The sequence below is a fragment of the Schistocerca nitens genome, chromosome 4 (genome assembly GCF_023898315.1).
Source record: "Schistocerca nitens isolate TAMUIC-IGC-003100 chromosome 4, iqSchNite1.1, whole genome shotgun sequence".
NCBI lineage: Eukaryota > Metazoa > Arthropoda > Insecta > Orthoptera > Acrididae > Schistocerca > Schistocerca nitens.
In genome coordinates, this window is record NC_064617.1 from 449,949,819 (window position 1) to 449,973,827 (window position 24,009).

Consider the following 24,009-nt stretch of genomic DNA (forward strand, 5'->3'; position numbering starts at 1 on the left):
TTTTTGAACTTCCTCTGCTATGAGTGTGAATCCTGAAACCTTCCTGGTCATGCTGAGAAAGTTTTATGAATTAAAATGTCCTGTGGTGCCTCTCCTGCTCCAAGTCGGCCTGTTTCACGTCCTACCCCCCTTAAAAAGAAGTATTAGGTTGTTTTGAGCTAAGGACTGAAAGTAAAATCATGTGTCAACTTTGACCTCGAGCTGGAGAGAAGAAAAATCATGCTTATGCGACATTTACTTCAGCATTCTATCCGTTATTAAATGAATCCTCTTTCCATACGCTGAATGGCAATGAACGCTTGTTAGTCAGGGAAGGTAAGGAAAGAATTATAGGGAATACACTATCTGCAAGAGGTGGTAGGTTAACAGGACTTAAGACACTTTCACGGTTCTGGAGGGAGCCGTAAAAAGCGTGGCGCTCTGCGACACTACCCTCTTTGGGCGCTACGTTCCAAACAGCAAGGTGTCGACAAGTGCGAAAAATAGCCTACACCTCAAAAGTTGCTGCGGGGTGTAAGGTAGTTTAACGACTTAAAATTGGCAGCAAACTTCACTACGACTCCACCCAATACCATGGTGGACGTGACACGCACTAAGAAGGTCGTCACACCCCCTCTTACCCTCATTAACCCTCTTCTTTTGCTGCATCTGAGATGGAGGTCAGAATCACTACATCCACCGTTGAAATTACGTGATTTTCTTATGGATGGACGAGGGAAGCGTTTCAAACACATCGTAGCCGAGAATCGACCGGAAAATTCTTCGGAGTTGGCGTAAAGGACAGCAATGAAACCACCCCTTCCCTTGCAGAGTTGAACCCAAACATTTCGCTGTCGAAAGCGACACTCTTCAGTGTGATAAGCAACAGGACGACGTTCTTAACAACGTTCGACACTCGTGCAGTCCCGTAAGTATTTCAATCGTAATGTAAGGACATCATGGGCCTGTGACCCCACTGAACGCGTTCTGACCGCTTTGGAGTTCAGAGCGACTCTAGGTTTTGCTCTGATAAACAGTGTGGAACCACTAGGGCTGCTCAGAACCATTCGCCGAAGTTGGAATGTGATCTGAAGCGCCAAAAGGTCGTTTTTGTATTGCAGCCCCCCCTGTTTTGTTCAGTCCTGTGGCATGATCACAGACGGGAAGTGAGGAGGGGGGGGGTGGTAAGTGGGGATGTAGCATGGACACATGTGTGAATAGAATGGCAAAGGATCCCTCTAAGACCCCCAGTTCAGCATTACCCTTGGCGCAACACATGCATCTTTGTTGAGCACTTTAAAAACGTATCTACACAGAGACTTAGACAACCATTCAGCTGAGTGGTACTCCACTGCTGCTCCAGCTCCTGAGAGCAGGCAACCCACCTAATGTGTGTCGAAGGGGTTGTCTGCCCTCAGGTGCTACAACAACTGCGAGGCTCCACTCAGCTGAATGGACGTCAGAGTCTTTTTAAAGTCCTCATCTAGTTGTCTGTTTGTGGCTCCGAAGGTGTTACAGATCTGGGAGGTCTCGAGGGGCGTGTAACCACCCTCTTACTAATCAGCCTATCCTGCTTACGATATAAAATATGTCTGTGGATCGCGTGTATGCCTAATGGATTTTTTCTAATTGTATAAGGCTATTTTTCCCGAAGAAGTGATACAGATAAGTAGGAGGGAAGTGTACAACCGACCCTTCTGCTGAAAACTCTACTAAAACTAAAAGAAATTAAACCGAACAGGGCTATAATTTGGAAAATGAAAGTTATTTTGTGCATTCACATACAAACAACACTGGACAGAAAGGGGTACCTCTGATCATGAATACAAAAGTTACACTAATGAACGAAAAGGTAGTAATTAAAGGTCGCCAGCCCACTAGGGCAATTTACATCCAAAATCATGTAGAAGATGATGTGTAGGAAAAACATGTTTTATTGAACACTGACTTGGCAATTAAAGGTTGCCACTTTTTTTTTTGACACTAATTTTAAGTGAGTAGGTAATGATAAAGAAAACTGAGAAGTCACTCGGCATTAAATTTTGAAAAAAGGCAATCGAGGAATGATTTGAAAATATGCAATTAAACTGTACGTTAGCACTGAACTTCGTTATCTGTACAATGACTTTCAGTGACCTCTGCATAACATCATCAAAGAAATTTAGAAAAAAAGCAAGCATTTTTTACTTTGTCATCACTGGCTCTGAGTACTATGGGACTTAACATCTATGGTCATAAGTCCCCTAGAACATAGAACTACTAAAACCTAACTAACGTAAGGACATCACACAACACCCAGTCATCTCGAGGCAGAGAAAATCCCTGACCCCGCCGGGAATCGAACCTGGGAACCCGGGCGCGGGAAGCGAGAATTGTTCATCACTTATCTTGCAAATTTGATTTCATATTATTGTCTGAACAACTGAGACTTTTCTACTGACTTGAACAGAATTAAACACTAGAATATGTACCAAACCAAAGAGCCATGTGGTCCAAGCTATATGTAAAATAAATAAAACTTCGACAGTCTTAATTTGTGCATTTCTTGGATTTGGATTTTTTTCAAATGATTGATTTTCAAACTTAAAAAATGAAATTGCTTTACTTTAGTCATATACTGAAGCCTCTGTTGTACAACAGTTAATTGGAAGTAGACTGAGGCTAAAATTCTTAAAAGAGAAGTTATTCATTAATATACTGGCTGTAACTATTCAATTTGTTTCTTATGACACTCAGTTAGCATACTAGGAAGAAAAGGAACGAGGATCCTGCTTGGTAACAATGTCTGGGGTAATGAGGACACAATCGCCCTGAGTTTAAGTGGTTATTATTTAAATAAAGCTTATCAATCAAATCACATTCAGTTGTGCTACTGGGTTAGCCGTTACTTGCTACCAATGAACAGTCTTACTTCAGTGCTGTGCGTACGACGAAACTCGGAGCCGACGACGAAACTGTGTTGCTGGAACTGCTGCTGTTGTTGAAGACGGTAGCATATTTTGGAGCCACGGCTAATTACAGGAACGGGCAATCGTAATTAATACAGCCTCTTCCACCCGTCCACTGTCCATACTCCTGCTCTAGACATCTGGCCTGCGCACTTACATGATGCCGCCGAAAATGGTACTCTCTACTGCGAGAGCGTCAACACCACACTTCTCCACACTACGAGCGCTGGAACCAGTCTCTCCCTCTCTCCGCGCGATCTGTTCAACAACTCCCTACCCAAAGATTTTACAACGCACAAGAACTGTTTTTATCGTTGCTAGTCGATGCAAATAACAATTCCTTTGGCTTTTTCCCAGAGTTTATAAGTTTCACAGTAAAACACAAATAAATACAATGAAACGTCAACAGCCTTCTACCTATATGTACACATACAGTGAAGCAATGCCCTTACTTATTAAAAGAAAGCATTTAAATTACTGATATTTACATACAATTAAAAAGTTATAAATCGGTAGCAGGTGCCATGCATCCTGCATTTTCGGTGTTGCAGACGCTTTGCGTCTTTATTCATGCAGTATTGCACTCCTCCGTCATCAGGCCACTAGAGGGTGCGAAACTGGAATATGGGATGGGTCCGAGGGAGAGAAAAGCTAACTCAGTTCTGCAATAAATTACAACTAGAAATAGCGAATACCCTCTTCAAGAATCACAAGAGAAGGAGGTATTCTTGGGAAAGGCCGGGATATACTAGAAGACTGCAGTTACATCACTGTAGGGTGTCAATTCCAAAAGCAGGCACTGGATTCCAAGGCGTACTCATGAGCAGTTATAGACTCGGACCACAACTGGAACATCTCTGAAAAGGGCATCACAGAAGCTGGGAAGTAAAACGCAGGTGCAAGGAAGGTAACTGCGAAAAAACCGTGGGAAACACAAGCAATACTTCAACTGGCAAACGAAAAAGGGAAGTGCGAAGATGTTCAGGACAGATCAGGAATACAGAAGTACAAGTCGCTTAGGAATGAAATAAATAGGAAGTACAGCGAACTACGTCGTAACGGTTACATGAAATTGTGATAAAATTAAAAAAGAAATGTTTGACAGAGGAACGGAAACAGAATATAGAAAAGTCAAAACAGTCTTTGGTGAAATTAAAGCTTGGGCGGTAACATTTAGACTGCAGTTGGAAGTAAATTGTAAAATGCAGTGGAGGGAATGAATAGGTAGAGAGAGTTCATTGAAGGCAAATGTGAGGGGTAGGACTTGTCTGATGATGTGACAGAAGAAGAAACAGGGGACGTTAGGGAAGAGAGAGGGGATCCAGCATCAGAAAGAGAGTGTAAAGGAGCTCTGGAAGACTTAAGATAAAATAATGCAGAAGAACTGGAGAAAATTAAACCAGAATTTGTAAAATCTATGCTGAAGGTGGCAATAAAACGACTATTTTCATTAGTGTGTCGAATGTGTGAGACTGGGGACATACCATCAGACTTTCGGAGAAACATCACGCACACAATTCCAAAGATTTCAATAGCCAAAAACTGCGAAAACCATCGCAAAATCAGCTTAACAGCTTATGCATCCAAGTTGCCAACAAGAATACTATACAGAAGAATGGAAAAGAAAATTGAGGAAATGTTAGATGAGGATCAATTTGGATTTAAGCAAAATAAATGCACCAGAGATACATTTTTGACGTCGCTGTTCATAATGGAAACCAGACTGAAGATAAATCGATACACGTTTATAGGATTTGCCGACATGGACAAAGCGTTCGACAATGTGAAATGATGCAAGGTGTTTGAAATTCTGTGGAAAATAGGGGTAAGGTACAGGGAAAGATAGGTAATATACAAAATGTACGAGAACCAAGAGGAAACAATAAGAGTGGAAGATGAAGAACGAAGTGCTCGGATTGAAAAAGTGTGTGAGACAGGGATATAGGCTTTCGCCCCTATTGTTCAAACTATGTGTTGAACAACCAGTGAAGGAAATAAAAGAAAGGTTCGAGAGTGGGATTAAAATTCAAGGGGAGGGGGGGAGGAGGATATTAGTGATAAGTTCCGCTGATGACATTGCTATTCGCCATGAAAGAGATGAACAATTACAGTATGATGTGTTCAGTGGAATGAATAGTATAATGAATTCGGACTATGGACTGAGAATAAATCGAAGAGAGACGATAGTAATGAGTAGCAGAAATGAGAACAGCGAGAAACCCACCATCATAACTGGTGATCAAGATGTAGATGAAGTTAAGGAATTCTGCTACCTAGGCAGCAAAGTAACCCATGACGGACGGAGCAAGCAGGACATAAAAGGCAGACTAGCAGTAGCAAAAGAAAGCATTCCTGGCCAAGAGAAATGTGCTGTGAGAGTACCGGAACAGAAGAGGGTCGATGCATCTGTTATGTGACGCTACAGAAGAATGTTGAAAATTAGGTGGACTGAAATGATAAGGTAAAAAACGATGAGTTCTCCGCACAATCGTCGAGAGATGGAAAATATGGAAAATACTGACAATAAGAACGAGTAGGATGATATGATATCTGTTAAGACATGAGGGAATAACTTCCTTGATGCTAGAGGGATATATAGAGGTTAAGAACTGTAGTGGAAGACAGAGACTGGAATACAGTGAGAAAATATATGAGGACCTAGGTTGCAAGTGGTACTCTGAGATGGAAAGATTGGCACAGGAGAGGATTTCAGACGTGTCGCATCAAGTCAGTCAGAAGATTGTCCAAGGAAATGGAAGAAAAAGAGCGAGAGAGACAGCCGAAGCTATTTAGCCACTAAACACATTTAGAAAATGCGAATACATAATCTGTAAGAGCACTGTAGTTGAAACAAATAAACGAAGATTAGAAAATGAAGAACTGGAAATTTGTGGTAAGTGCTATGGGACTAAACTGCTGAGGTCATCAGTTCCTAAGCTTACACACTATAACTTAAACTAACTTACGCTAAGGACAACACACACACACACCCATGCCCGAGGGAGGACGGTGGGAGCCGCACGAACCGTGACATGGCGCCATAGACAGTACGGCTACCCCCGCGCGTCTTAGAAAATGAGCCAGGTAGTACAACGAAGTTCTACGGGCCATTTCCTGGTGTCAGACAGCAGTTCCTGCAAAAGGGTTTAGGGAATGAACTTAAAAATTAAATCTGAATTGGTAGGCGGGAAACCGAACTTCAGTATTTTACGCTGAATCCTTTAAAAATGTAACACTCTGAAGGTGGAATGCACAAAAGTCTCGTATCGTGTGTGTTAAATTATATGTGACTTGACAAGTGGTAGTGAACATTAAGGATAGACATGAAATCATCCTGATGAAGTTTGCCTTCTTTACAATCGAAAAAAAAAAAACGCAAAGGAAATAACATTATTATGCGATCCATTTACCCTCAGGAATGATTCGCCATGTAACGCAACATAAATTCTCTCAGCATCTCGAGTAATCTATTGATTGCGACGTAGGCAGTGAGCTGTATATGTTTCCCCATTTCGATTCGGCAGTATTCAGAAATGATAACCTTTTTATCGACTCTTTTTGGATTTGCGACCACAGAGTGAAGCGGTTTAACCTATCGAAGAGTGGGAACGATATAACTTTAACAAGATAATGTTGCTTTGCCCTACCTCGATACAGATGCTCTACCGCTGCCATAGCTAGCACGTTTTCGCATTGGAAATATCCGGCCGTAAAATATCCGGTCGTAGGTTGCTGTGAGTAAGGCACAACTCCACTCGCCAGCTATTATTAATGATGCGCTATGGCACAAGAGCTAAAGTAGCGTGGAACGGGGTATCTGTAACTATCATCATCCAAGCTCATTTCCATTCGATACACAGCCCGGTCAGAGCTGTTGTTACTGTCGAAATATGTGGCAGCTACGTGTATTATATATCGCAGCCTGTGCAACCCGTAATCACCTAGAAAATTGACCATGCACTGTTTCTGCTATACTGTACACGCACGCTAAGAGAAATTTCGTTGCATGCTATGTTGTGATTACAACTTCCAGAAATGTATCCACGGCGACAGCTCGTTCAATATTTTATATATTAGCGTTTAAATCATTTAAATGCCAACATTTTTAGTGTACGCTTTACCGTGACAGTTATTGGTATCGAAAGAAACAACAGGTTTACTGTTACCAGTCCCTGTTTCACTTATTTCCAATTTAAACCTGCATCATCAAGTGGATTTATTTATTTTAATATGACATATGTGTGTTGTGTTGCAACTTTAGGGTAACCTGTGGCACCGTGCAGTAAAGAAACAAAACACTACAGTATTTTAGAACATGGCTCTGTGGAGGTCTTTAACTAAAAACTTAAGGTAAATGTAAATGTGCAAATGCATCCACTAGAATAGAATACCTCGACTGGTCACCGAATCCTTTCTCTGTCGTAATAAACCACCTATAAACTGCCACAGTTTGTCTAGAAACTGCATGAAACAGCACACCGTGTTCACAACATACGTATCAGCATCCTACCTAACAAATATAGAGCCGTAAAACTAGACATCCTTGAAACATTTCAAATAAACAAACATCATATAAAACAACCAAAGTCAGTCCTAAACGTAATAAACAACAAAATTTAGAACAGTATCATCTATGCTTTAAACAGCAGCCTACATGATTAAATTTGCAATACACACACACATTACATCCAAACTCCTCTTCATATTTATCACAAATTATTTAGTTATTTGCATGTGTATTTTATATTTTCTAAACGAACCGTTGACCTGGCTACCTCACAAAACTTAATTCACCCAAAAACCAACAGCCCATACGCTATCTCAGGCCGAAATTACACATATACATTAATATTATGGAGAGCGTGTCATAATGAGTATCTTCAGTTCCTGTGGAATGTATTACTTCAATATTTACTTATTTATAACACGTAATAGATGTAAACCTAAAAACCCACAGCTTTGGCATACCCATACCTTTGCTCTTTTCCTTCCACTCCCTTCATCCTCAATCCCTGAATCTAAACCTAAATTCTTATGTAGTTATAATTTTGTCACCGATGGCAACATAATCATTACACTTAATGTTTTCAACATGTCACCTGATTATACAGGGTGTTTTACCTAACTCTGCCACCTTAAATATCTCTTGAACAACAATAGATATTCAAAAACGGTTTTCACCAGCATGAACGTACGGCAAGGAATTAGGAAACCAAATACTATGCGAGATTTTAAAACGCAAACGAATAATATTTTCAACACAAACATGTGTATTTTGAAAGGTACACCCCGTACTATTTCGAATGCTATCAATAGCATGAAAAATTACAAAAATAATGGCGTTGGTTACATCGCAATATGTCAATTACATCGCGAGAATTTGTGAAGCGAAGTTGACGCTTGAAATAAATGAAGCGCATAGCTAGCGCACGTCTTGAGACTCAAGCGTGCACTTCACGCTGCCTGTGTCGGGGGCTCATACAATGGGAAGGTATGCACGATCCACAAAAATAATAAGTAACACGTTCAACGCAAAGTTATGTATGTTTATTCCAGCGAAATGACAACTAGAGCTACAATTAGAGATGTCACACTTGAATTCACTTTGCTAAACACATGTAATAGGGCCCTGTCACCCACAGAAACTGTATTGTTGTGCATTACATCCAGCATAGAAAATACACCCACATATTAACCAATGAAACTGTGTAAAGTCAACATTTGTTCGAAGTGCCCTCCGTTTGCATCAATACACATTTGCAGACGGGTAACGAGAGAGTGTTGCACAGATTGTAGAGTTTCTACAGATATTGCTGCACATGCCGCAGTAATACAATGTTGCATATCCTCTACAGTCGTTGGGGGCTCTTGATACACTCTGTCTCTCTCTGCGCCCTAGAGAAAGAAGTCTAATGGCTTCAAGTTGGAGGACCGTGCTGGCCATCGCACAGTACTTCTCCGCCCCATCTACCTATTTGTAAATGTCGCACCTAGAACGTCTCTGGCAACTTTTGCATTGTGTGCGGGACATCCATCAATTTGGAACCAATTGATAGACGAGTTTCCAATCCTAGATCCTCCATGAGGAGCGCTAGTGTGTGTTGAAGAAATGATGCATACCGCTGTCCATTCAATGTTCCACGGTAAAAATAGGGACATAAAATACTGTTAGCTATGATACCGCACCAAACATTGACACTCCACTGTCGTTGATGAGCTACTTGGCGAATCCAGTGGGGATTTTGCACTTACCAGTAGTGCATGTTACGCAGATTCACATTACCGTGATTTGTAAATGAAGCCTCGTCCGTAAACAACGTATTGCTTAGGAATACTAGATTACCTTGCTACTGATGAAGTGCAAAACGACGGAATGCAATGCAAGATTCAAAGTTATTCCTGTACAGCTTTTGGTGCAGTGAGATATGGAACGGATGAAACTGATGCCGATGCAAGATTCTGCGCACACTACGGTGGCTTATTCCTACACCTCCCGCAATTTCTCGTACACCCACCTGAGGGTTGTGCGCTACAGCAGCCAGGACAGCAATTTCGTGTCCATTGCCAGTCGCTGGCGTTGTACGTTGATGTTTTGTGAGGGTCCAACGCAACGCCTGTTTCCGTGAGTGTCTTGCAGATGTTGCCAATGGTTTGACGTGACGGACACAGCCGATCTGGATAGCGTTCAGCATACAGTGGCACAGCTGCGGTTGCATTTCTGTGACATTCGTCATAAATTAAAATAATATTCAGTTTTTCTTCATTACTGAAGGCCGGCATATCGACTAGATGACCGCAAATGTAACAAGCCACAAGAAAACTGGTTTTAATGTGGCAACGTATGTGAATTACGTTACAGTATGAGAGCAGTTCAGCAGACCACATTAGGAGACACTTGTACACTGAAGGTAAGAGCGTTCTGTGGTGATATTGGTATCTTTACGGCAGGATACAGGCGCCAGTGCAGGCAATTCCTGCACTGAGCACAGTACTACATGCGATGCATTAGGTCATAAACTGTGACGCCGATGCTGTCCTTTACAAGCCACATATTTCAGAAGTTATGAGATTTAAAAACGTGAAACCAAGTGTGTTACCGTTAATTGTACCTCTACTTGTCATTTCGCAACAATAGACGTTATTCGCAGGACATCCAACATTCTGATACCGCATTATTTGACACATTGTAAGAGGTGGACCGCTTCAGGTAAGATACAGCTCAAGAAGGGGCTCAACTATCCCCCCCTTTCGGAGTGCCATCAGTGATATATGGGCCAATGATGTGTTGCCAAACAATACCACATTATACATTAACATTCCACTGATGCAGTACGTCAATCACATCACGCTTACCGGCGGCATGACGTACACGCTCGAATCTCAGGACTTGCGCTAGCTGTGTGCTTCATTTATTTCAAGCGTCCGCTTCGCAATTTCTCAGGATGTGATTGACGTATTGCGATGCAATCAACGCCATTATTTTTGATTTTTCATGCTATTGATCGGGTATGAAATAATAGGGGATGTCCATTTAAAAATACACAAGTTTGTGTTGAAAATAGATTTGCTTACATTTTAAAATTTCTCCTCGTATATGGTTTCCTAAGCCCCTGCCGTACGTTCATGTTGGTGAAAACCGTTTTTGAATATCTATTGTTGTTCCAGAGATATTTGAGGAAGCAGAGTTAGGTGAGACACCCTGTATAAGTCAGTACACAATTTAAGCTATATGAAAGGAACAGAAAAGTATTCATGTAGCACTTGAAGTACTTAATCTAACATATCTATTCATCCAACCAAAAACTTTCAAAATGCTTTGAGATTTAGTCGGAAACAATGATTTTATCTTGCTGTATGTTCTATCTGCTTTGAAATAGCGTTTCTGTTTTTGCGACATTTTCTTTGTACTTATGAGTTTCTTCACACCATCTATATTTACGGACTGTGACACTTCAGATACAACATATTATGACAGTGAAAGAAGCCTGTGACCAGAGGAGGTATTCTATATTAGTCGTTCAATTGCACATTTACATTTACTTTGAGTTTTTAGTTAAGGATCCCCACAGAGCCATGACATAAAGTATTGCAGTGTTCTGCTTCTTTACTACCTACTGCCACAGGTTACCCTAAAGTCGTAAAGCAACAGACACATCTCTTACTAATACAAATGAAACCACTGACGATGGAGGTTTAAACCCGTGAAACGCTTAATGTAGATAATGGACGGCTTATTTAGCAAGCGTTACTCTGAGATGAAAAGATTGACAGAGGAGCGGGATGCGTGGTGAGCCGCATCAAATCTGTCAGAAGGCTGATGACTCAAGAATAAGTTTAATGGTGACCGGTAATAGTGAACTTGATATTTCTTTCGATAAATCATTTAAATCAGTAAACACTGAACAATGGAGAAGAAGAGGGCGGGGGCAAAGATGGAAATGCCAGAGATCGTTCCTTGAGGTGGAGCGAAGAAGATTATTATAATCAGCAGTGAACGAAGACACGTGCAGTAGAATGGGCAGTCGTGCCTGCAAAGGAGTGTAGGAAAGACGATATTGTGCTCAATCTGGATGATTTTGGAGGTGATCTGCCTGTATGTTTTCACCTGCGTGTAATATATGTAACGTATGATGGGTGCGATGGTCCCGTGCGTGACCATAGTGAATAAAACAGAACGTAGGCAGAACATGCCAGCGGTATACTATCAGAATAACTACGTTTCACTATGTCTTCTTTTGGTCAGGTACAGACAAACATTCTTCAATCTGAAAGTTATGATTTAATGTACCATCTCAGAAGTTACGCAACGCCGTTTCTCATAGTCGTATCTTTCCCATCTAAAATTCGCTGATGAAATTGTTTGTTCGCCGGAATTCGTCTCAGCAAGCGTCGAGTCAAGCGCAATCGCACTTCACTGCAACGGAACGACTTCATCCAGGAGAGGCGTTCAATTAAACTTCTATACGTCTGCGAAATTAACAGAGAGCCTCCGAAAACTTATAACTCATAATGAAACGGTTTTAACAGCAGCCACAATCTGATTGCTTCACGGTTATCCGGTCGTAGCTCGTATCTAAAAGAATGGAATTAAATTTAACTTTCTGCAGAGTACTGAAATATTTTTTTTAAATGTGTTCCAAAATGTCGTTAATGACCTTCATGTAGAGGTGAATCTGAACTGCAAACGAAAAAAAATTCTGTTGAGGGGTATTTTCTCAGCATTTTTTTAGAGACTGTGACAGTATGGTACCTCATATGTTCTTTTATTCATGGCTGTAATTTTAAACAATTCCAGTATATTTTTCATGATAAAACTCAGTCATTAGTAATAAACAAATTTAATTACGTTTTACCGGTTTTGACAAATTAACTTGTTCAGAAGCTAAGTTTACCAGACTGTCAGTATCTTCTTCATACAAGGACAATGCCATGGTGTGTTCAGAAATTTACATATTGTATGCGATTATTTTAAACACTAATTGACAATTTACAATAACTGAATCCACATGTATGTATCTCTTGTCACAACATAGCATTAACCTTCTATGAAGACGATATTGACTGTCTGCTAAACTTACTAACTTACAGTGATGTGGATACTAATCACTGTAAGTAAAGCAAGAAAAAGAGTATACGAAATTTTGTAGCTTTATCTACAGTGATTAGTATCCGGATACTAATCACTGTAAGTAAAGCAATAAAATCTATCTCATAATATGAATAATTCTCGCTACACTCAGTGCTTACATGTTTCGTTTATACATCTTGCCACTGCTACACGACTCTCACATTGCTGCGGTCAGTTAATAAATATGTACCTTCTGATGATGAATCGCCAGGCGCTTTGAAACCGATAATGGAATAATAAAAAACTTGAAGAACAAAACGGAAGGCGACTGATTGCAGTAATTTCAAGAAGCCTTTATTCATCACAGTCGCAGTGTTCATAGCCCGTAATGGATAAAAGTTTTACCGTGCATGAACTGAACATTTGTTTCCAAACGGGACACACGTAGCGTAACGTTTGTGGTTTGTGCAGATATTTTCAGTGCAATACAGACTAGATGATAAACGGAGTTAAGAAACTGTAAGAAATCGAAGGAAATGCCATGACTCTGTAACGAGCTACGGGAGGCCACCGAAGTACCCAGAAAAATTGCCCTGAAGATCGTTCGAAAATTTGACGGTAGACTTCAAATTCACACTGTACATAAATATTGTTAACCCCTTACTGTGAGAGTTAATCTACGACGTCATTTCAAACGAATCATACCGGCATTCATTTTAACTGATTCCGGATACAATGGAAAACGGATATTTGAGCCCTTTTCCTTCCAAATACGATTGCAGGCTGCTAAACATTGCGCTAACGCGCTTGCTTTGTAGTATTGGTTGAATGTTTTAGAACGTGGAGGAAGGGCAAGATTAAAAAAAAAGTTCACGTGAATCAAGCAAAAGAAGAATATTGTGACGGCCTGCCTTTGTCGGCGGCAGACTCGATGACAGGACCATGTGGAATTAACTGCTGGCGAGATTCTGTTTTCAGAGTTCTCTAAAGTCAGATTTAGAGTTGCGTTCCCGCAACGGAAGCACCTGTCGAGTCCAGGAAGGGAGTAATTCGCATGTAGGCGGCCTGAAAGGTCACGTTCGCCCGTGTCAGAGGGCACACGTGCCGCCCTTCGCGGTTCCCTTGTGTTCAGAAACATACATCACACTGCCGCAGTGGCGATGATTGCGTACGCCTGGAGAACGTCGGCATTAACGCAAATGAGCGCCCCCGCAGCAGTAACTAACTCATTCCCGATGTGACAGGTGTGTCACCGGGTCGCGATAGCGACAGATAGGAAGTTACTCGTCCTCAAATCAGAGAACGCCCTGCTCTCATGTCTACCAGCGGCCATACGTCGACATGTAGCAACTGTGTATGGTACTCCGGGGATTTTCTGGCATATATGCAAACCTGCATTATCACTTGTCTACGTATCTGCAGGATATTAGGGCGAAACATCTCACCATCTTGTAATGTAAAACGTAATGGGTAATTAGCTTCTTGTTCGTGAGTTGACTATTCAGGAAGAGATGTTGTTGCCAGTACGCTGCACCTCATAAATTTACCAAGTATAGCTATTACGAAAAAAATTATGCGCTTTTTCGGGAATCCGTCGCCAAGTAAAAATAAACTGCTCAGTTCCTTTGTTTTAAAACTAATTATCCCTTAGTTATAGAGAAACTGCGGTGGAGACTACACCGGAATGTGCAAAGTTTAATAGGAATTGTAGTTTATTTTAAATTAAGGTTTTCGTCAGTTATTCAAGATTTTTAAACTAAATAATGAATAAACTGATTTACTAGTTCTTTCTGCCAACGTAGTCCGCGTGCTTAAGCCGGCTCGGTAGCTCAGCGTGTTCGGTCAGAGGGCTGCGTGCTCTCTGTAATAAAAAAAACTGAGTCAAGGAATCAACGATCAACTTGAACGGATGTCTTGTGACGTCCACTCTGACCAAACGCAACGAACTATATCGAACAAAATGAGAACCGGCACGGTAGCTCAGCGTGTTCGGTCAGAGGGTTAGGTGCCCTCTGTAATAAAAAACTGAGTTAATCGATTAACAACGAACTTAAACGGATGTCTTACGACGTCCGCCCAGACCAGATACAACGAACGAAAGCGAACAAAATTGAGATTAAAAACAAAGTGATCACGTGCTCGCCTCCCATGCAAGCGGGCCCGAGTTCGATTCCCGGCCGGGTTAGAGATTTTCTCCCGTCAGGGACTGGATGTTGTGTTATCCTCATCGTCGTTTCATTTTCATTATCGGCGCGCAAGTCACCCATTGTGGCGTCGAATGGGGACTTGCACTTGGACGTCCAACTTCCCCGAAAAGGGGCCTGCCGGCTAACGATGCCATACGCTCATTTCGTTTTTTTTCTGCCAACGTAATGTTAGGTTTGTATAAATGAACTGTACTTGCTGTTAACGTCGATATTATAACTATACTGTCAACGTAAACAGGATCTCCAAATAAAAGTGTCGAATTTAAATACCAACATGAACACAAGTAACATCTCAAAATCCCTAAATTGAAACTTATTCAAAGGCGACTCAAGAGTAGTTTTTTCTTCTATTAACCTCTGCTCGTATGACCGTGTAAGAGTACTCATACGCACAGTGGGTATACTGCAAAGCGTGAATGTGAAATGATTTTTATCTGACAAGTCTAGAGGGCAAGAACTGTAGAGGAAGACAGAGATTGTAATAACTCTAGCAAATAATTGAGGATGTAGTTTCCAAGTGCTACAATTGCTACTCTGAGATGAAAAGTTGACACAGCGGAGGAATTCGTCGTGAGCCGCTTCAAACCAGCCAGAATATCTTTCATTGGAAACAAATAAAGACAAAAAAGTCTACCCTACAATTGATACTTCGCATGTACTGCAACTTGTTAACTCCAGAAACGAAATGTGTGTGTTGAATTCATAAACAAATAAGAACAAGACATCCACTGTGATTGGGAAAGACACGATGTCCTGCGATTATCGGAACTTATCAGTCGAAACTCTTGACCTTTGTTTATAAACTGTCGGATAAAGATTAATAAATCATTTTGCAAATTTCCAATTCACTCAAGATTTATTGTTGCAACAGTGCATATGGAGTACATGAAATGATTAAGTTTGGAGATCACTAGCACAGGCGGCTCTGCGTACAATGTATCGACCAATGCTGAAACACGAATGTTTGTACGTGGTGTAGCCTCCTTGGGCGACAGTTCTGTTGCTGACTCTGGCATCCAGTACACTGTATAGACGGCGAATATCGTCCCGGGATACGTTGTGGCACGCTTCGTCGAACAGTTCACGTAGTTCGGTAAGAATTGTTGGTTAATGATTCACGCGAGTCACTTCTCGTCCCGTCATGTCTCACACGTGTTCGACTGGAGCCAAGTCCGGAGATCGTTCTGGCCAGGGAAGTTGCTGCACGCCTTGCAGAGCACGTTGAGTTGTAGGGCAGTGTGCGGACGAGCATTATCTTGCTGAAACAACACATCAGCTTCCTACTGCAAGAACCACAAAGGAACAGGTCTCACAACGTTCTGCACTTACCGAGCGCTGGTTATCCTCCCCTTCAGAAACACCAAAGGTGGAAGACAGTTGTAGCTTATCCCAGCCAGGACCATAAAGGCCTCGAATGGGGCCAGTGTGTCTTGGACGAATGCACTCTACAAGACAGTACTCATCAGGTCTACTTTGCAAGTGCAGACGATCTTCACTTGAGTGCAGGCTAAACATGCTTTCATCGCTGAAGAACACAACGCGCAATTCCAAGTGATACCTTGATGCTACAAGTCGAGCAATGCACGTCGATGCTGTGGTGTGAATGGAAGATGGGCTAGAGGTGTGCTTGCTCGTAATGCCACCGGTTCGCAACAGTTCGTTTTGACACATCTGGTCTCACAAGCCCTTTTATCTATACTGTGGTAGCTGTACGATCTGGCGCTGCTGTATTTATAATACGACGTCCCAAGGGGGCGTCTGTGCTGCGTGAACTCCGAGAACCTCTTCTACCGGTTTGAGAATGTTCACGTGACTACTGAGGCTAACATCGTTGCACAACTCACGCATCACGTCCAACTTGTGTGGCAGTTCTCCGAAAAGCTCATGCCGTTGCTAGGAAGGCCACAATATGACCCTTCTGAAACTCGCTCTAGTGGCTGCAGAAGCGTTTGTGCGTCTCCGTGGTGTAGATGCCTGCCCGCTCTACAGGTTTGCACCACACTGAGCCTTCGGGCTGTGAGCATCCCTATTAAAGGATAGACACAGATGGCGCTCTGGTAGCTATGCCACCATGCTGTCTGATGCTGGACGACGCTGAAACCATCATCAGTGTTTCTACTATTCCTCGAGTGGCAACGCCGTCATTGAATCAAAATCGTCGTCATCTTTCCAGACGTACTAATTTTTTCCAGCAGTGTATATATAAAAATTCAGTAACAAGAATACAATTCACAGATAAGTATAATTAACAAAGAAACCTAGTACATTCTGCGGGCAACTGAACGCTCCCAGTCGAAAGTTCAGTGATGCATTAATCACGGTGTGCTGAGTAGACTTAAGGCTCATACATCACACAAATTAACGAGACAGAAATAATGGAAAATAAACGGTGTTGTATAAATCCTTTTACGAAAAACATTGAAACCATCACCTGATTTTCCACGAATGGTCGTTATACTATGACCACCTCGCACATTGCTCTTGGAACCTATACAACACAGGACACAAGGTAGAAATGAACACATGTCAAAAGCCGAGTACAATGCAGTGGTGCTCTCGACGATGCTATCCTTGAAGAAAGGTGAAACGTCCCCTTTGGAAAATTATAAATTACTGTGCTGGTAAACCTCTTACGTTATTTGTTTTTCAAACAGCTGAGCAAAACTGAACGTACTCAGACATTTTTTTCTTTACTTATTCTGATTATCAATAAACTGACACACAATATTTTTAGCGCAACGCAGTCTGACTTTCAATAATCCCTACAAAAGAATGGCCCTGACTAACAATAACCTATACCTTTCATGAATCACTTACCTCACAAAAATCTTCGTTACTCGAACTACTGCAATACAGCGAGCGCCAATACTGCCAGCTAAACAAAAGATTGCAACTATGGAAGGCACTAACTACTGATAGGCATAGTTAGCAAATGAAATATTTTGGTATAGAGAACAAACAATGTATTTACCTTAATAGTGTTCAAAAGTCATAATATATATATCAGTCCATGACATCCAATCTTACAAATTTCCTTTTTCTGACGGACACACGTCCAGATCGTATGCTCTCAAAATTCTACCATATCTCTCCCCATATCCACCACTGCTGGCGGCTCACCTCCAACTGCGCAACGCTACAATAGCAAATATTCCAACAATGCCAACCAGCCACAGACTGCACACAGCACAGTCAGTGATTTTCATACAGCGCGCTACATGGCATTACCAACATAAAAACCTAAACAGCCTAATTACAAAGGGCCTGTACAATTTTGAGAATTTCAGTGCTAGATCACGTCTTACTTCATGTGAGCTGTCACTGAAGCCCAGTTTTGAGTAATATCTTGCCAGGAGATACAGTTTGAACTATTTCGAACGATTACAAAAACATGGATTTGCACTTAATGAGCACTCACATCGGTCAGAAAACGTGGTAACAGATTAGGATAGACCATGCCCTGCTTGTGCAATCAGATATTCTACGATAACTGTGACTTCCAGGAAGTAATTGGAAAAAATAAACTGCAACAACGAGAAATGAATTTCACGTAGACTGCCGTTGCTTATATGCTCCGCGAATTAAATGACTAAAACTTGATGTAAATGTTTCAATTAATTCTCCTCAAATGTAACAAGATCAGATGTAGATATGGCAGCCTATTAAGACAAAGCAAATTTTATTAGCTTGAAAACCAACACATATTCTAAACGATATGAAAAAAATTACCCAAAGAGTTCTGGGAAATGAAATATAGTCTTCAAAAAACAAATTGTGACTGTATGGAATGAAATACCAACTTCCGTAACTAAGGATGTGTGTGATATCACCCTACCACTATCATTTACCATAAACCATTCCTTTGACAGGGATGTTTTGCAAATGTATTGAAATATAAAACCATTGTTCAAAAAGGAATCTACAGGAGATATGAGCAATTACTGCCCTATCTGATTTTTACTGAACTTCTCTGAAATGTTTGCAGCAAAACAAATGCAAAAAATTATATGGTTAATCATGGTTCATGACGTATTTTTTTTAAAGGTATGGATTTCAACAAAGAAAAAAATCATTTTAAATGCCATGAACCAGTTTACTCAAAAAATGTTCACCAAATGAGATAACGGTGGAGAGGTCACTGCTATATTCTGTGATCTGACAAAAGCATTCGGTTCCGTTAACCACCGCTTACTTCCTCACAAATTAAGTATGTGTAATCATGAAATTAGTGATACTGCTTTACAATGGTTCGACTGTTGCTTTACAGACAGGAAACAAAGAGTAACTGAAAATTCATATAAATGCTACTCAGACAGGAAAACAATTTCCCAAGGCGTCCTGTAAGGTTCGATATAGGGTCACTCTGTTCTTTTTGTACTATAAGTGAACTGCCACTTGCAGTTCATGTTTAATTTTATTTGCTGACGATAATAAGTTCTCATTGAAAGCGAGTGTCCGAAAGAATTCCAGAAACCATCAAATGTAATTTAGAGAAAGTTGAATCCTGTTTCCGTGAAAATGAATTAAGACTGAATGGAACAGAAAGCAATATGATGCATTTTAAAACTAAATCATTAGAAAGGAGTGAAGTGATTTGCAATGGTCTGGAAATCACAGAAGCAAGCCATGTACGAGTACATTTCTTAGGTCTAATACTTGATGAAAATTTTAATTGGAAGCTTTACATCGACCACTAAAAAAAGAAAGTGAATAACGTGTATTTAGTTAAGTGTCACAAAGGTAAATACCAGAACGACTATCTAGCATTGTTGCTGTTCCTCCGTTAATCGTTATGGCGTAATCTTCCGAGAAAATTTAGCAAATTCATGAGGTTGCTAGTACTACAAATGAAAATATTTGGGAACACATGTGTTGCCAAAGAACGAGTATCCTGTCGGTCCCTGTTGAAAAAAAAAATAAAAATACCATCCATTCCTTTCCTTTACATGTATGTGTTGATTTTCTAATACAAAAAGGAACATACACTTGACATTTTTCGTTTCCATCACCACTGCAGTAAGTTTTTTTTTTAAAAAGGATTTTTTATTGACATAGGGTTCTGTTCCTCTTTTTTTCTGCTAACAAAAACTATTATTCTATTTAAGAACGGATTCCGAATAATTTCGCAGTTTGTAGAAGAAACTTATATATTTTATTTTATCCGTGTTGAATCTTGTGAACTCTGCAGCAATTAATGTTCCTTGTTGTTGGTAAATATCGGAACCCGTAAATAATATTTTTGAAATGGCTTCTTTCAGTGTCATAACCAGTTAGGACTCCTATGCCCATTTTCAGATGGCTTATATTCATTGTATTCATGTGTAAAGTACAGCAGGGTAAGACGCAATCAACATCTTCTCTGCGCGATATTAATGGTATTAGTACGATGACAACGCCACTAAATGGGAGTTAACAGTTTTCCGGAATTCCTTCATCAAAGAAGTATATATTCCAGAATGCGAATTAGTAACAGTTTCCAACATGAGTAACTCAGAAGTAGGTGGGCTTGGCGTATTGAAGCAGCTTAAATCATTCAATTCAAGTAAGTCTTCCGGTCCGGATGGTATTCCAACTATGTTTCCTTCAGAGTACGCTGATATAACAGCTCTATACTTAACAATCACACACAACCGCTAGATACGTATCAAAAGAAGGGAAAGTTCATCTCACACCAATACTCGACAAAGAAATAATAATCCGCTGGTTTACATACCCATATCACTGAGGATGATTTTCAGTAGAATACCTGGAACGTACACTGTTCTCGAACATTATGAGTTACTTCGTAGAAACCAATCTTTTGACACACAGTCAGCGCAGATTCAGAAAATATCGTTCTTGTGAAACACTGCTACCTCCTTATTTGCAGGAAGTAATGAATGATGGCTCAAATGGCTCTGAGCACTATGGGAGTTAACTTCTGAGGTCATCAGTCCCCTAGAACTTAGTACTTAAACCTAAGTAACCTAAGGACATCACACACATCCATGCCCGAGGCAGGATTCAAACCTGCGACCGTAGCGGTCGCGCGGCTCCAGACTGTATCGCCTAGAACCGCTCGGCCACTCTGGCCGGTTAATGAATGATATCGACAGAGGATCTCAAATTTGTTCCATATTTCTAGATTTGATTTCTTCAAACAGACGTTTAATCAAACAACCTACCTATGGCGTATCGTCCCCTTGTGCGACGAGATTCGTGATATTCTGTCAGAAAGGTCACAGTAGATGATGCTGTCATTGACTGTTTGGTAATGTAATCAGATCAAAATCTATTGAAAAAGATTTTGCACAAAGCATCTGCATGGTGTGAAAAGTGGCAAGTACCCCTGAATAATGAAAAATGTGTCACCCACATGAGTACGAAAGCAAAACCGTTAAATTTCAGTTACTCGATAAATCACACAAATCTAAAGAATGTTAATTCCGCTAAATACATAGGAGTAACAATTACGAACAACTTAAATTTGAACGATCACCTAGATAATGTTGTAGAGAACACAAATCAAAGTCATTAGCAGAACACTTAGACGATACAACAAGTTTACTAAAGAGACTGCCTTCAAACACGCTTGTCTGTCCTCTGCTAGAGTACTGCTGAGCGGTGTGGGATCGTTACCAGATATGATTGACCGAGGACATCGAAAAGGCTAAAGAAGGCCAGCCTCTTTGTATCCCCAAGAAATAGGGCATATGACAAACCAGTTGGGATGTCAATTATTAAAACAAAAGGCGTTTTCCGTTGTGGCAAGATCTTTTCATAAAATTTCTATCACCAATTTTGTCCGTTGGATGCGAAAATATTTTACTGTTGCGAAGCTACATAGGGAGATATGATCATCGTAATGAAGTAATAGAAATCAGATATCGTACAGAAATATGTAAATGTTCATTTTTGTCACACGCTGTTGAAGTGCTGAACGGCACAGACGTGGTCTGAAGGTGATTCGAAGAAACTTCTGCCAAGCGCTTAAGTGTGAGTTGCATAGTAAACGTAGATTGATGATTTGGTCAGCAGGAAGTCGTCTGATCCTGCACTGCATAAGAATATTTGAATGTTTAGAGTCACTCTGTGTCGTTTCATTATTTAAAAAAGTGGCTGATGTGCCTGCATTTATTTAGATATAAGGTGAATCAGTTGTCTATACTTACATATAATCCTATCGATGGCTATGTGGTTTGTTATGGTTCTCATGGCTTTCAAGGTCGCTGTAAATGCTTATATTATTTGTTTATGTAAACTTTTGTACTGCTCCTAAGAAAGGTTCTTATTTTAAAATTTGACATGTGCAATATACAGCGCAATGAATGATATGAAAATTTTATTTAGTGAGACCGGTGAATAAAATTTCGGAGATTACCGACCCTGCTGCATGCTGCCGGTTTCACAGCAAGATGGCTTTCTCCGTCCTGTCTAACCACTGAAGTCAGTGTGACTCCAACAATCGTGCCGAGAAGTAATGGAAAATTGGCAGAAGTGCGCGTGACACTCAGGAACAAGCGTCGCAGATTGTGATTCCGCCTTAGTCCTAGACGGCAGACTGGCCCAACACGGGTCAACTTAAATAATACCATTTAAAGGAACGTAATGAACGTCGGCTCCCGTTCCATGATACTACGCAACTTATTGTTTTACTTGAAGGCCAGATTTTTTTCTGACACGAGTAAAAAAAAAAACCTGTGGAGGTGTTGTTGTCTCTGTGACTAAGACAATGCCATTTCTGTCAACCTCCTGGCCCGATCGTTGGAAGACTCTGTTGCCATGCTGGATTAAGTAGCAGGTCCGAGATCTTCTCCTTGTCGTTTCTGCCGCCCAATGTGGCACCGTATCTGATACCAGACAAAACATGCTTACAACGATTATTACTTTGTTTTTCAAACTATCACCGTCTATGTCCTGAACCACTATATTAGTCACCCTCCACAGCTGAGTGGTCAGTGTAGATAGCTGCCAAGTAGGGGCAGCGGGTTGGCTTTCCGCAAATGCCAAACATTTTTTCTTGGTGAGAGGACTTGTGCGAGTAGCAATCAGACTCAAGTTGTCAAAGGAGGAGCTGCTTCATTGAGATGTAGTGGCTCCAACGTGTGGAAATTTAGCAGAACGGCCGGGAGGGCGGTATGTTCAAAAATGGTTCAAGTGGCTCTGAGCACTATGGGACTTAATATCTGAGGTCCTCAGTCCCCTAGAACTTAGAACTACTTAAACCTAACTAACCTAAGGACAACACACACATCGATGCCCGAGGCAGGATTCGAACCTGCGACCGTAGCGGTCGCGCGGTTCCAGACTGTAGCGCCTAGAACCACTCGGCCACACCGGCCGGCGGCGATATGTTGACCAAATGCCTATCAGTACTGGGTCCGCATGATGCTGCAACGAAGAGCATGACACGGCGGCCGGTAGTCATCCGTTCTGCCTTCAGACTATGGATGAGGAGCTCTTAACGAGAGCGTGATGAAGAGTAATGCCTCCGATTCTTTATGAGAAAACTCTAAAGTCTTTTAAATAGCACAAACCTTGTTAACACTGTACGTCTTTAATCTTCACGTCTACATATTTGTTTCTCAACTTAGTCACCTTGCGGCAGAAGACATTGTGCCGAGCGTGCACATTGTGACGCATTTCGATATCGACAAATCCCTCTGGTTGGCAGCATCACTGGCGTTGGTAGAGCGATTTTCTGCCGGCATATAGATGCGCAGTAACGATTAAGCCGATTTAAGAGCGACCGCGGTTCGGTGATCGGATGCCAAGTGGTTTTGTGTGCCGACGGCGGGTAGTGAGCGCCGTGACGTGGTGGCCAATGAGATCCTGAGCTCGCTGGTGCATTTGGAATGTTAGTCAGATCACGTTACGTCATGTCCTGTGTCGACCGCATCAGTGGAGTCTGCCCGGTACAGAAGTTATTTCGGCGTTGCTTGGACATCTACTTGGATTTGGTTCATTCCGAAGAAGCCTGTGATCACTGCAGTGCCGGGTTGGTTTCCTCTCAGCCAGTTGTGTGACTGGTGGATATGCTCAACCGACTGCGGCCGTTGATCGGGTGGTTGTTGACTTATGTTCTCACTTCCTGGGAATTATGGTGAGCAGCCAATGACAGCCCAAACTTTATAGTTAATGCGTGAAACAGCAGTCCTCTTACATGCCATCCTGGTTATCCATCGTCCTATGTAATGCAGTTTTTGTGAAACTTTGAAATGATCTTATTCAAATCAGTTCACTTTCGACTATCATACAGACTGTGTGAAAACCTCCTGTATGGGTTTGGCCGCGCTAACTGGCTTTATCTAAAATATGGAGTACATAA